Raw genomic sequence first — 15,913 nt, forward strand, 5'->3', positions numbered from 1 at the left:
AGGCCCACCCCGCGATGGCCGGGGTTTGGGAAGGGACTGTTTCCGTAAACCCGTTCTCCCAACAGCCGCTAACTCCTCCCGCTAACGTCTTTTCCCCGACCCGCTCCTGAGAACCTTGGCTCGGGAGAGCGACGCAGGGCCCTCGGGGCTGCGCAGGCCGCGGAGCCGTGACCGCGCCCGCCGGAGGGCGCGTCTCGCTCCCGGTCGCCGGCTCACACACCTACACTTCCTCCCAGAGGGAGGCCGAGAAGCAGCGGGTTGGCCCACGGTTTGAGCCGGGGCCTCCTAATCCATGGTGGCGGCTTGCCTTCGGTCATTTTGGATCCTTGTGCACCAGAGGCCGCACCTGGCCGGCCCAGTTCCAGTGCATGTGGCCCGGCCGGGCGAGAGAGGTTGGGGGTTTTAGGGTCGCACGTGGTGCCCGCAGTCCCCACGAGAGGTATTCCCGGACGGGTTCCAGCAGGCACGGCGTGAAGCGGGTTAGGAGCAGCGAGATAGTGGCCCAGGAAGAGGAAGGAACCCAGGCGGCAGCACTGGGGCCTGGGACGTTGCGGGGCACTCGGAAGTGGGGGCTGGGCAGGCGGCCTGGCCACGTGGGAAGGGAAATCCCTGGAACCCGAGGCCCACGGCAAAGTATGGAGGAAGCAGGGGGCCTTATATAAGGGGAGAGGTGGGAACAAGGGGAAGGGGCCCTCACAGAAAGGGAGGAGAGGGTCCTTGAAACGAGGGAGCTCTGGCACCCTACAGAGGTAACTGGCAAAATAGGTAAAATAATCTTTATTATTATTTTACAAATGTGTGTGTACACACAAACACATTGCGTATATAGTGTTACTGCTTTCGTTTTGTTTTTAAAAATTTTTTAAACACGTATCCCCAAATTTCTAAAGCAGACCCCCCCAAAAGCTATTTAAATGGCCACTTTAAGAAATGGTTAGTTATAGCCTTCTTCCTTATTTTGAATGGAAATGATTGTTAATTTTACCAAAAAAAATATTTTAAGTGTTCTTCATTAGCGAGCTGGGTATGCATTTTTTTTTTAAAGATTTTATTTATTTATTTGAGAGAGACAATGAGATAGAGAAAGCATGAGAGGGGGGAGGGTCAGAGGGAGAAGCAGGCTCCCTGCCGAGCAGGGAGCCCGATGCGGGACTCGATCCCGGGACTCCAGGATCATGACCTGAGCCGAAGGCAGTCGCTCAACCAACTGAGCCACCCAGGCGCCCTGGGTATGCGTTACTTTAACGGGAAAATTGAAGTTCAGACGAATGCGTTTGTTCCAGTTAGCTGTTGAGGAAGTTGGGAAGCATGTTGGAAATCAGTGCGGAGTGCAGGAACTAATTTTTATCACGTTTATCACCGACTTTCCTTCATTGGGAGGCAGGAATCCCCTTGCACCTGGAATTCTGTACCTTTGAAAATGAAGGTAACACAGGATCCTTAGCAATATCTCGAGTGCGGCCACCGTTGAGCCAGATGCAGGCAGGGACCAAATGCTTTGCGAGGTGCCTCCACCTGGCGGAGGAAAAGGGCCTTTCTGCCCTCGCCTCGCGCGGGTTTTGGAAGTCTTCCCGAGAGCCCTCCCCCACCTGGCGACACTGTTGTGATTTCTGGGGACGCTGAAGGCCTCAAGCGGTGAACTCCGTCAGGGAGAGAGCAAGGCTTGCCTGGAGTCTTGGTGGCTTTGGCGGGTTCAAGAAGTCTCCGCACTCACGTGACCCGACCTGCTGTGCGTCATTTTTTATCGATTTCCTCGACCAAAAAAGGACCGAAGACCTCACTCTGCCTTTCTTCCCAAAACAAAGGAGCCAGTACAATGTTCGTTCCGTAGCCTGTGGTTTTGACCCACTTTTCTGAGTTTGAAGCTTGAGCGGGGAAAGGGTAGCAGCTCCTTGAGAGGCAGCAGAGGCAGCTTTGCTGAAGTTGGGTGTTCCCGACCTTAACCTAGTCGGGAGGAGAAGACCAGGCTTCTAAGGTGTCTAGAGTCACTCAGCTGTCTTGAGTCTGAAAACTGCCTTTAAAAAAGAAAACTTTTTTAACAAGGTGAGATCCTCGGATTATTTCATAGTCCTTTTCCCTTATACATATGAAATGTTATTATCATTACGTCTTACCATCCTCTCCTTCCACTTTGTTAAACTTGGCAAAGGGAAGTGATAGTGGCTTATGTTTTTATTGTGCTGCCTTAGAATTAAGGACTTAGAATTAAGTATTAATTGTAGTCCTCCAGTCAGATCTTAAATTAGGGAGTAATTCAGATGAACTGATATTTATATATATTTTTATGTGTATGCATATAAATCCACGTATTTGTATAACTTGTACAATATTATGGCTTTCTTGACTTAAATCTTCACTAAGTATTTGAACAAGTAGTTGTTACAGGATTTTTTTCTCTCTCCGTGCCCCCGGTTTTTGGTCAAGCAACTTCAAAGAATGAAGAGGTAGACCAGACAGAGTGGTGGACAGCAAAGCAAGGTTTATTGAGCGATAGCAAAGTGATAGTACAAAGCTCCGGGGGGGGGGGGGGGGGGGACCGGAGAGGGTTGTCATTGGAGTTGTTTGTTTTTTTTTTAAGATTTTATTTATTTGACAGACACACAGCGAGAGAGGGAACACGAGCAGGGGGAGTGGGAGAGGGAGAAGCAGGCTTCCCGCGGAGCAGGGAGCCCGATGCGGGGCTCGATCCCAGGACCCCGGGACCATGACCTGAGCCAAGGCAGAGGCTTAACGACTGCGCCACCCAGGCACCTGTCACTGGAGTTACTAAGTCCAGGAGTTTTTATGGACTTGTTAGTAGGCTGTTTTAATCTGATTAACCCTCTCTGTGCCTGTCATCCAATCAGGTTTTTGTCATCTGCCTATCATGAGGGAAAGGGTGGAGGGCTCCTTCCAGGGTGGTGTAAAATTCTTTTAAGGGTGGTTTCCTCTCGCAGGGGGGGCGGTCCTTGTCCCTGCCTGCCTGCCTTCTAACTATGCTTTATCATAATGATTTATATTTTATAAAAACAAACCCAACTGATAAATAGGTGCACAATTTTCATTAAGAATTTAAACCAAAAACAGCCTTATAATTTAGAAAAATAGGCGCAGAGAGAATAGAACAGACTTTCTCACAAACTATGCAGTTTTAGTGAGATACAGTTTTAATTTTGCTGTTAGAGCAAAATCAAGATTAGAACTCAAAGTTAAGTCAATTTTAAATATCTGAATTGTTAATATCTTGAGAAGTGAACCATACATTTAATTATAAATACATCTTTAATGTCTAATATTTGGGGAAACTTAAATACTGGTATAACACTTTCTTAGCTTAAAAGTTACATGGTCAGCACTTCTGCCTGATAATCAGTACTCAGCTAGTTTTGACACTAGATTAATTTCCATAATAAGGATGACAGCTGAATTCTTTGCTAGGAATTTTGAAAACCCAGTGGTCCTGTTAAAATCAATTCCTCTCCCCTCCAAATTACAATTCAAAGACAATCTTTTCTGTTTGCCAGCAATTACCTGGCATTTCAGAAGCTGTTATTACTTCTATTACATTTGCTCATGGTAGCTAATAATTAACCTCCTGTTCAAACATTTCAGTTTTCATTAATTTGTATGAAATCAAGTTGATTTTCACATAGGGCTAAAAAAGAGATGAAAAAGTAGAAGAGCCCCCTTTTTTATTTTAAGGACAGAAGTCCGTTTAGGGACATATTTTGTCTTTTCGTGGGCCTACCACTGCCATTCTATACATTTAATTTCAGAAAATAGCTATATAAGGTGAGGGACAGATGTTGGAGCTGGTGGGCAATTTGTGACATTTTAGCCCATAGTTCCAGGGAAGATGACCAAAGGATCAAGTAAGTCCAGTTTGAGAAGCATCCCTAATGTATAACCTTGGGAAGCATATATCCTCACAGGGTGCAAAGTGCATCCCTTCATTCATTCACTCATTTTACAAATTTTTTTTAGCATCCATTTTATACCAGGCAGTAGCTGGGTATGGAACAGCAATTAAAAATAATTCCTGCCCTCAAGGAGCTTTTTGTTCCAGGCAATGAGACGGTAAATAGTTATGTAAATAGATAGTTATGGTGCAGCATAATTAGTGTTTATTTCACCATGGGGAAGATAGATATATAAACAGGGAGCAGTTGGAGCTTAGAGAAAAGGAATAATACATGCTGTGGAGATTTGGAAGCAGTATCTAGATCTGACAATAAAGATGATTAGTGTAAAAAAAAATTGGCAGGGCAGATGGTATAGTCTACATATATCCTAGAAAGGGGGAGCCCAAAGAACAAGAATTTTCAGCTGTGTTTATCCAGTACCTTCCAAGATAGAGCAACAAACTGTGATGTCCAAAAATATCCCTCAAGTATGTCTCTGCTGGCTCTGGGACAGACTCCACAGCAACAATCTCATGAAGTCAACCTCCCAGGAACTTGGGTAGAAGGAAGAAGATTCTGGTGACTTTAGTTACCAAGACACAGTCCCTAATTATGTACTCAACTAGAGGTGCACAATTAAAATCAGATACCTGTGAGTGCGAGGTGCAGAGTTGAGTTTTCAGGGAGTATTATCCTCTCCAAGACTGAGCCAAGAGAAAAACAAGTTTCAGTGGAATGATGGAGCCATTGTGGTTTAAATAATTTAAAAAGTTTTGAGTTGCCAGATCTTTAGTGAAAATCAATCTGTTGTTAGAGGAAGTCAAGAACCTGGATTTTACCCAGTCTTTCATAGGTCTAAAATTCATTTGAGGAGCTCCTGGGTGGCTCAGTCGTTAAGCGTCTGCCTTAGGCTCAGGTCAGGATCCCAGGATCCTGGGATCGAGCCCTGCATCGGGCTCCCTGCTCCGTGGGAAGGCTGCTTCTCCCTCTCCCACTCCCCCAGCTTGTGTTCCCTCTCTCACTGTGTCTCTCTCTGTAATAAATAAATAAAATCTTTTTAAAAAATAAATAAAAAAATAATAAAATTCATTTGATAACTCATGTTAATATGAGGTCATTGCATCCTTAAAGTTAGCTATCATTTACTGGTTATATCCTTTTATTTATTTTTTTTAAGGTCTTATTTGTCAGAGAAAGAAAGTGTGAGCACAAGCAGGGGGAGTGGCAGGCAGAGGGAGAAACAGGCTCTCTGCCGAGCAAGGAGTCCATGTGGGACTCGATCCCAGGACCCAGGGATCATGACCTGAGTCAAAGTCAGACGCTTAAGCGTCTGAGCCACCCAGGCATCCCTGGTTATATCCTTTTAATTAATAGTCCTGTTTATACCAGTTTTTCTGTGCAAATCAATTATTGTAGCATCAGTTCTGTGACACAGTGGATTCTATAAAATAGGTTTCCTGTGTTTCACATTTATCTCTCTCAGTCTCTAATTTAAAAATGTTACAGAATTTCCATGTCAGCTGCCTGTGTCTTTTATTGTCCAGATAAATACTGTATCTGAGGACAGGCTCATGCCCTGTTAACTCCATCAGCCACTTATTAATATTGTCTGCCTATTAATATTTTTATTAATTAAATCTGACAGCCAGTAAATCACAGAATATTTGTAAAATTTGTTTTGCATTGCCTCAGTCCTTTTATTGCTCATCTACAATAGTATCAACAGTGGTCACAGCAAATGACATTAGTTCCTATTCTAAACTTTGATTGTTAGAACAAAGTTTTCCATGCTAAAGACAAAAAAAAAAAAAAACAACCAAACCTTGTTGCAGAATTGTTAAACCATTTTGATTACTATCAGAACTATCTAGCCTAAAGAATTTATATAGTCCTCACTTGTGAAAATTCTATCTGGATAGAAGAAATCTCAGACACATATAACTTTTCCTATAGCAACAGTGAGTCATAAAGTTGTCTGCGTGTATATGTGTTCTTTTTTAGGCATTTGATATATTTTCTGATTAACTAAGACAGCTTGGTGGTTTGTTCATATTACCAAAGTTGTTTATTATCATTAATGAACCATTTGTCTAGTCAGTCAAAACCACTGTATCCCTTTGAAGTGCATTGTGTTTTGTATATGAAGAGCACAACACATTTTAATTGTGACTGACATAGGGGTTACATAAATGAGTAAGAGTCTTAAAGTTCTGGATTATAGAGGAAGAAATATACACAATTGATCTTACAAAGTTGAAGAAGTTTGAGTTGCCAGATCTTTAGTGAAAATCAGTCTATTGTTAGAGGAAGTCAAGAACCTGGATTTTACCCAGTCTTTCATAGGTCTAAAATTCATTTGAGGAGCTCCTGGGTGGCTCAGTCGTTAAGCGTCTGCCTTCGGTAGAGTAAGGCTGTTGTCTAAGAAGTCCAGAGAAAGTTCTGGCTAAAATCCAGGTACATTTTCACTTAATTAAGGGAATCAGGAAAGGTTACTTGAAGATAGCCTTTTTGTGTTTAGCCTTGAACTTTGAATATGGTTTTGGATGGGCCCCATTTGAGGAGTCTATTTTAGGAAGGGGGGGCATGCTTGTAAGTAAAGACAGGAGGAAATTGCAAAATATATTCTGGGGAATGCTGATGGTACTCTGTCACCTGAGGTTATAATATACAATATAGTTTGGTAATAGTGGACAGTTAGAATATTGAGATAACGTCTTGTAGGAACTTGCTGTGGGACTTTTGAACAGAGGAGTGATATGTTAGAACTGTGTTTATAGGAAAACAATCTAAGACGAATGAATAGCCCAAGATTTGGGCTAGGAGATGCTTTGGGAAACAATTGCTAGAGGAAATGAAGACCTAAGCCAGGACCATGCTGTGGGCCCAGAAAAGAAAAAAGGCTAATGACCCTGGAGTCTACATGAATTAGCAAGTGATTGTATGTTGGGCTTGAAGGAGAAGATGTGGGCAAATGATTTTGCAATTTCTAGGTCAGGTTGATGGAGGAATAGTAGGGTGGACAGAATAAGTTGCAATGCCAGATTAACTGGATTCAGAGGAAAAAGGAAGTGAAGAATGAGTTTAATTTTGGACATCATAATGATAGAAGTTTTTTCTAATAACTGTCCAGGACCACCACTGTTTCTCTCCACCCCCAACCCTGTGTGTGTATGAGTTAGGATGATATTGAATATTGTACTTGTTTTCAGGGGTTGATGATGGGATTGGAGGTAGAGGTAGATTATAACACAGTTTTCAAGTGTTGATCTAGTATTCCCATCAAAAAATAATTATTAGTATTTAGATGCTAAGTCCAGGAAAAACCACAAAGAATTAAAGATCAACAGCTTCCTATCTCCTGTTTCAGGATCTCACTCTTCTATTCAAGAGGCCCTCTTCCAGGACCATAAGCCCCTTGCAGTCAGGGACTGAATCTTCTTCAACTTTGTAAGATCATATCCTGGCACAGTGCCCAGAACATAGTAGCATAGTAGGCACTTAATAAATGTTTGTTGATTGAATGACTGACTTTACACTTGTTGCATAAATGAGCCAATAATGGCCCCTGTATATTGACACTATGTTGTCTACTTCTTCACAGCAGGCCAGGACCATTAGCTCAAAAGCCTGCTTAACACCAAACTCAAATTCTGGCACATGCAATTGTTTTAAATATGCCCAAATAAACAAGTTTTTTAGTTATTTGGAGCCTACCTGCTTTGCATATCCCACGAAACTGCACCAAACATCTGTTAGCCTTAGATAAACAAACCCTGGAATTATAAAAACCCCCAAGTTACTGCTGCCCTTCCAACTGTCTGACCCAGAGACTCCCCATTATGCTGCAGAGTGACATCACCTAGACATGTAACCTCCCATCTCTGATTCCTCTCTCCCCACGGAGTTCCCTTGCTTTCGTCCTCTTTTGGGTGGTGGTCCCATGCCACTGTCTCTGGAGGGTTTCATAATTGGAGGGACTTTCCCATCCACACCTCTGCACCCCTTCCCCAAGCAAACCGCTCAAAGCACCACCCAAATGAAGTTCATTGTGTGCTCCTGCCATCTTGTGGTCATATCTTTCCCCCGATGGGCTCTCGAATCCCTGAACTCACAATACTGTAACTATACAAGAGGGGAAACGCTGATTTCTTTAAATTGCTTTCTTAAGACTATATGGGGTTTTTTTTTCTTCCTTTTAGTAACTTCAGATTTGGGCACTCACTGAAAAATTCTCCGACCTGGCAAGCTAAAAGGATACTTGGAGGTCATTTCATTAATCCCTGCCGTAAATAGGTGAGGAAACTTGGGTTCAGACTTCTCTTTCAAAATTCAACTCCTGAAAGTGAAGTTACAGAAATTAACACCCAAGGATTCTAAATCCAGGGCTTATACCAAGAAAGTGATCATAAATAGCTTCAAAAATAGCAATAATCTGAATAACTATTATGCAACCATGTAAAATAATGCAGATTTTAAAATAACATACAGAAATGTTCATAATATATTTTGAGACATAAAGTAAAAAAACAGTAAGTTTAGTATGTTGCATTTTTGTTTAAAATTTTTATGTGCTTAGAAAAGCACCAACAATAAATACCAAATATTAAGTAGTTATCTATGCATCATAGGATTAGCTGATTATAGTTTAATTTGTTTGGCTTCTCTATAGTTTCTAAGTTTCCTATCATAAACAATTTAATCACTCAATAAAATAAAGTTATTATTAAAGATGTAAATTATCATGGCAAGTTACAGGCTTAGACCAGCTGTACTGTCCAATAAAATTCTACAATGATGGAGGGGCGCCTGGGTGGCTCAGTCGTTAAGCGTCTGCCTTCGGCTCAGGTCATGATCCCAGGGTCCTGGGATCGAGTCCCACATCGGGCTCCCTGCTCTGCGGGGAGCCTGCTTCTCCCTCTCCCACTCCCCCTGCTTGTGTTCCTGCTCTCGCTCTCTCTCTCTCTGTTAAATAAATAAATAAAATCTTTAAAAAAAAAAAAATCTACAATGATGGAAATGTTTTGTATCTGCACTGTCCAATATGATGAGTGACCAGATGTAACTTTTGAGCATTTTATATGCCAGTGCAACAGAAGAACTGAATTTTTAATTTAATTTACATAGTTACATGTAGCTAGCAGTTACCATATTGGCCAAGGCAGGATAAAATATTTGGTGGTTGGGATCAGTCCCAGTGCATTAATAGACATCGTGGGCAGCCTCATTCTACAGTGTATGCAAATGTGAATGTTTTTCTTGACTAGCTTCCTCCTAAGTTATTCTTACACTTCTTTTATAAGTTATTCTTGTATTTCATAATTTGGGATAAAGTGTACCAACAAATAATGAGATGAAGCCATGTATTCAGTATAGGTTCTTTGAGAAACATTGAGTTCATGCAGTTCATAAAGAAGACCCATTTATAAATGAACAAGGAGAGTTTATCTAGAAATTATATGTTCCTTGTTAAAATGAAATGTTTATCCTTTTCCTTGGTCAGGCAATTGTCTAGAGAGAACCAGAACAACTGAAAGATCAAGTTGGTTTCTGTTAATCTGGTGAACTAATCAGACTTTCACCATTTAATTTCATAGATGTAACTACTTACTTAGATTTGCTGAATGCTGTTATAACAAACAGTTAATGTAAATTGAAGCTTAAGCTTCATTTTTGTTACTCAATTTGTATGTTGAATTTTGTGACCAAATTCGTACTCTCCTTCCCTAATTTAAGAATTCACCTTTCTGACTGATACCAGTGTTTGTGAAATCTTCATCTCTCCACCAATACCTCATCGGCACCCAGGATCTGTCCTCATTTGGGATCTATTGTTTTGTTTCTTGCTTCCTGACTGAAGAGACACTTTATCTATAGGAATACACTTCTGCTTTCCAGAAAATAAGTAGTTAATTTATGCAGCATTGTGCTCACAATTCTGCTGCTTGATGTTACTGGAAACAAATTTTATCCTGAGTTTCCTTGTTTGAAGTTGATTTTTCATAGATTCCATAGTGGTTCCCCTCATCTATTAATTTACCTGATAAAGCAAGAACACTATAGTGATTGAAAAATTCTAGAGATGTGCTGAGAATACATTAGGACATTATTAAGATAAGTTTTTTGGGTAGAAATTTTCTGGGAGAAATTTTTATAATTACAATGAACATAGAAGATATACAGCTATAATTATGAGTTTCTTTGAATTTCAAATCCAAGAAAATCCATTTAGAACAGATTACAAATTTTCCTGAAGATGGCAGAAACGAAGAGAAATGGAGAGTTTGTAATTTGGGCTGGAGGGAGGGAAAGGAAGCTAGTAAGCTAGAGAGAGCAGTCTAATAGTGTGTTGCTGTGCCAGTTCTTTGGGAAAATAATCCAGAAACTTATTTACCCAGTTAATGAAAACAAGTTCAAATAAGCAGTGATGAAGTCATGTGTACTTTATAAATGGATTTGGAAATAAGAGAATACTCTGAGCAATATCTGAGGTAGTGAAAATAATAGATACTTTCTTTGTTTCTATTTGCTTGCTTTGGATCCCCAGTCAATATTTTATCTTACTAGAATTGAGCCATTTTTAAGTTGTTGTTGTTTTGTAAAAAGCTAGCTTTTGATCCTTTTACTAAAGGAATACGGGCGGGGGGCGGGGGAGCGGGACAAAGAAATTTGTTTTGTTGGTAAATCAAAAGGAATAGCCAATATGGAAACTTCTCAAATCGTGATTAAGGTTTCTATTGATTTCAAGCAAAGACCAAAGCAATATTGAGGGAGAAACTTTCCATGAGAATTGAATCCCATAGGCAGAAAGAAAGGAGAGAAGCTTCTGAAGCCAGGAGGAATAGGCAGGCCATGTTCCCCACATACATTGGGTTGTAATGCTCTACCTTCCTGCTATTGTTACTAAACTTCAATCTGTTAAGAGTTAACCAACCATCTGTCAGTTCAACAATAGCAATGTTTTTTATGTGATGAGTAAACTGGAAATTCTAACACATAGAAATGAATTAATAATCTGCAGCAATGTATGCTAAGGGTGTTTCAGGGTAGAACTGATTTAAACATATCCATTTAAATTTTGATTTAAGTCAATCAAAAAAACTTAGTTTAATAATTTTTTTTCTATAAGTTATAGTTCACCTCTTTCTTAATTTTCCACTTTGAAACTGCACTTTTGGGGAGAGAATCTGAGTTATGTAGAAGCAAAATTGAACACCAGTTTTGTTTTTTGTTTTTTTGTCTGAATATTGTTATATTCCTTTGGGGGGAAAACTGTATACTGCATGTTATCTTTGGGAAACTTCTAATTTAAGAATTGAAGTCTATCATATTCTACGTATATATTAAATAGGAACTACTTTGTTCTTACTAAATACTATTTCTCAGAACTAAAATCGGCTTAAAACCCCCAAAATTCTGATTTCCATGGTGCCTCTAAAATACTCTTAAAACTAGCTTCTACTACTATCTTTGATTTGTTTAATTTATATGTAGAACTTTTTAAAAGTTTGGATGAGGGGCACCTGAGTGGCTCAGTCAGTTAGGCGTTGGACTCTTGATTTCGGCTCAGGTCACGATCTCAGGGTCCTGGGATTGATCCCCAGGTTGAGTCCTGGTCAGGCTCCATACTCAGCGCAGAGTCTGCTTGAGATTCTCTGTGTCCCTCTCCTGGTCTTTCTGGCTAGAATTAGCCATGGATGTTTAGAGACATGATAGAGGTGCCCAATGCCAGTGCTGTAACCAGAATTTGAGTGCAACCATGTCCTCTAAGAGAACAGGACTAAAGTTCTTCCCCTTTTGGGCCCCTCACCTCTCATCATCCTTCCTCCTCCAGCAGCTGCAGCCTGAAGCTCTCTGCTGCCTTTGCAACATCAAAAATATGTATTTTTTAACTTTAACTCTATGATGGTGTTACTTCTGAAACCAGATCCCTTTTTCTTCATCGATCTGAAATTATGCATTTTTTTTAAAGATTTTATTTATTTATTTGACAGAGAGAGAATGAGAGAGAGCACATGAGAGAGGGGAGGGTCAGAGGGAGAAGCAGATCAGAGACGGATGCGGGACTCGATCCAGGGACTCCAGGATCATGACCCGAGCCGAAGGCAGTCGCTTAACCAACTGAGCCCCCCAGGCGCCCTGAAATTATGCATTTTTTAAAATTCATTCAACATTATCGAACTGCTACATTGTGCCAGAAGCCAGAAGTCACAGGAACAAGGATAGCATAGTAAGATAGAAAAGGCAAAGTTCTTGCTGTCAAGGACTTTACTTTCCATTGAGGGAAACAAAAACAGCTAAATATATAATGAGAATGAATGATAAGTGCTAGGAAGAAAATCTAAAGCAGGGTAAGAGGGGAAAGAGTCAGAGGAGAACCTACCCTTTATAAGACGGTCTGGGAAGACCTCTGATGAGGTGACATTTGAGCCGAGATCTGAATAAAGAGAGAACAAACCCTGTGGCTATCTGGAAACAGCTCTAGGCAGAGGAACCAGCCCATACAAAGACCCTGAGAGGGAACCTGTTTGGCATGCGTGTTAGTTTGCTAGGGCCATCATAACCAAATACCACAGGCTGAGTGGCTTAAACAACAACAGTTCATTTTCTCACAGTCTGGAGGCTGGAAGTCCGAGATCAAGGTGCTGGGATTTCTCCTGAGGCCTCTGTCCTTGGCTTGCAGATGGACCCCTTCTCCCTGGGTCCTCACATAGCCTTTTCTCTGTGAGTGCACTCCTGTTGTCTCTTCCTCCTCTTGTAAGGGCTTCATCTTTATAACCACATTGAGCCTTAATTACCTTCTTACAGGCCCTCTCACCAAACATAGTCACAGTGTGGGTTAGGGCTTCAACATATGAATTTTAGGGGGATACAATTCAGTTCATACAGAGCATTTGAGAAAGAATGATGCCAGAAAAAAACATGTACCAGCATTGCCATCCAAAAAAGGACATTTGATTTATTACAACTCATATTCATGTGTTTATTCAGGAATTTTTTATTAAGCATTCACTCTGTGTGAAATACTATGTTTAGGACTGGGAGATATAGTCTTGAACATGAAGAATTTGTTGGGGAGTAAGAAATGTGGTACCAACGCACTGAGCACCATAAGACACATCAGATGAATGTGACTTAGAGACTGTGCCCATTTTTAATGTGATGCCCTTAACCTTGCCTTTATCTTGTTTTCTTTCTTACATTGCTCTCTTTCACTGAATTATTCTTCAGTTACATCCATTGAAGAATGGGAACAGTTTTATTTTTCCTGATAAGGAACAACTTTCAAAGAAAGACATTTTATTTTGATCCCGAGAGTGTTGTTTTTTTTTTTTTTTTTAAGATTTATTTATTTGACAGAGAGACACAGCGAGAGAGGGAACACAAGCGGGGGTTGGGAGAGGGAGAAGCAGGCTTCCCGCTGAGCAGGGAGTCCGATGTGGGGCTCGATCCCAGGGCCCTGAGATCATGACCTGAGCTGAAGGTAGTCACTTACCGACTGAGCCACCCAGGCGCCCCAATCCCAAGAGTCTTTAATAGAAATTTTATCTTCTTGATACTTATTTTATTATCATCATTCTTTTTGGAGCAAGGTATGTACTATTCTATAACCCATTTTAGTTATCCACTGTTGTATAACCAGCCACCCCAGAACTTAGTGACTTAAAACAACAACAGGATGTGTTTTGCTTTCAAATCTACAACTTGGGCAAGGCTCTGCTTGGTGTTGGCTGGAACAGCTCAAAGGCTGGAATCCTCTGATGGCTTACTCACTCACATACCTGGCAGATGGTGCTGGCTGTTGGTTGGGACCTTAGCTGGGCTGTTGGCCAGGAGAGCATTATATGCATGGCCTCTTTGTGTGGCTTGAGCTTCCTCACAATATGGTGGTTCAAACAGAGGTAAGAGACAGAGACAGAACCAGGCAGAGGCCATGTCACCTTTCTAGCCTAGCCTCAGAAGTCCCATGGCGTCACTTTCACAACATTTTATGTGTGAAAAGTGAGTCACTTAGGTTGGCCCATATTCAGAAGGAGGGGAATTAGATTCTTTCTGGGGGAAAAGCGTCAGAGAATGTATGACCATATTTTAAAACTACGATCCTATATACAGTTAAACAGCATACGGAATTTCTGTGGCTTCGAGGACTGAGAAGCCCTCCCCTAAGGAGTGATAAGGAATATCAAAGCCAACACTAGCACAGAAGGTGAATAAATATTATCTTAATCAGAACATAAGGCAAGTTATTTGTGAAGCATGTTTTGTTTTGTGTTTTGCAATATTAGTCCTCAGAGAAAAGGGAGTTTGTGTTTTGCAAAATTAGTCCTCAGAGAAAAGGGAATATTCAAAGTCCTTTTAAAAATTCTTATATGATGGGGTGGTATTCTTTCAATTATTCTATTTAAATTACAAAAAGCTATTTATAAAGATGCATTAACCTGGAAAGGTCTCAATCAATGTTATATTGGGAATTTTCTAAGGTCTTCTAATGGAACTGGTAAATGGGGAGACAAAGGCTTTTAGTACAGACTCGGTCATCATTTCAGTCAGGACCTTCCTATTGTAAATGTTGGCATGCAGATATAAACAAGGTGATCAAAATCACGTTTTGGGGGTTTTTGTTTTTTGTTTTTTTTAGATTTTATTTATTTATTTGAGAGAGAGCACGCAAGTGGGGTGAGAGGCAGAGGGAGAAGTAAACACCCCACTGAGCAGGGAGCCTGATGCAGGGCTCGATCCCAGGACTCTGGGATCATGACCTGAGCTGAAGGCAGACGCTTAACCAACTGATCCACCCAGACGCCCCCAAAATCACCTTTTTTTAAAGCAATTTAGTAAGTTGTTTATCTTGTGGAAATAACAAACATACAAGATATAACAAACATTAAAAATAACAAACATTACAAGATAATGAAAAACAACTGTCTTACTGCTTCACAGTTGGCTGTTTTTTCCATGGATAAAATTCCCAATTATAGCATCAGATGCCAAGTCAGTTTTTATCTCAACTTAAAAATTGTTTCAAAGGACTTAAAGCTAGGAAACTGTTAGATGGCTCAGAAGATGACTCTTCTGAGGGTGAAGACTCAATGTGTCAAAATGTAAGTAAAGAATTTAAGAAAAATTGTTTCTGAAATGAGAATATTTCTAAATGGACATATTTATAAGATGATTTTAAATATGATTATGTAACTGAATTCATTATTACATAGTTCAAGTAAACACTGACTATCCTATTAACATCCATTATGCTTGTATTTTCATGTTTGACCAAAAAGATTTTTTGATCCTTTTCATTATGAAGACAGAGGATTAGCTCTCATTTAGGGTTTTTTTTAATCAACATATATAATATTTTTAAATATTAGCACTCATTAATTAATTAATTTATTATTTTCAAATCCATACATAACATAGTCTGTGTTTTCACCAAATGGATTTCATTTCACTTTGTATCATTGTGTGAACGCTAATACATATTTTTATGGAGTAAATTCATTATCAATAGGATTAATCTTTGTACACAAGTGACCCAATGCAGTACCATATACATAAAGGCCCATTCAACATAGAGTTCGCTGAAGTAATTCAGGAGGTCTAATTTAGATTGTCCCAATGAGCAGCACAACGAAATGATAGGACCCTTGTTAGAGAAAGCTCTCTTCTCAGTCTGTGAGGTGATGAGAGCCTGACAGTGGATGGTCCAGGCCACATTCAGAGCTAGAAAGACCTGGATCCAGCACACATTGTCTTCTGATGGAAAAGAGCTAGAGCTCACACATCTGCAAAGTCAGGTAACACCCTAAGTTCTTCTGTGTAGACTGACATTTTCTTACACTGAATAGGGTTATTATGCTTTTTATGTATTTTAAGAATATATATTGTTCTGTATCTATTATAATGAAATTAAGGAAAAATATTGTTCTTTTTCTTTTTCATCGTAATGTTAAAAAATTTTTTTAAAGTATACCTTTGGCTCATAGGTAATAGTTATGTCTAATGTCTAATTTGTCCAAGACTTGGATTCTTGAGAT

General features: G+C 40.2%; 1 long non-coding RNA gene across 4 annotated transcripts in view; it reads right to left on the reverse strand.

The window, feature by feature from the left end:
* Nucleotides 1-884: 884 nt before the first annotated feature.
* The window catches only part of LOC123838593 (uncharacterized), a 61,967-nt gene continuing 46,938 nt past the window's right edge, over nt 885-15,913 (reverse strand). Inside the window, exon 4 of one of the 4 annotated variants that reach the window (XR_010410036.1) lies at nt 885-2,011. This is a non-coding gene — a long non-coding RNA (uncharacterized LOC123838593). Of the gene's footprint in view, nt 2,016-7,595; nt 7,655-8,109; nt 8,218-15,913 lie in introns of those variants that run through there. The other 3 variants (XR_010410033.1, XR_010410038.1, XR_010410037.1) reach the window with 3 other exon arrangements.

This window comes from Mirounga angustirostris, unplaced genomic scaffold, assembly GCF_029215605.1.
Source record: "Mirounga angustirostris isolate CCGP_5_RB_7025 unplaced genomic scaffold, mMirAng1.0.hap1 SCAF_3, whole genome shotgun sequence".
NCBI lineage: Eukaryota > Metazoa > Chordata > Mammalia > Carnivora > Phocidae > Mirounga > Mirounga angustirostris.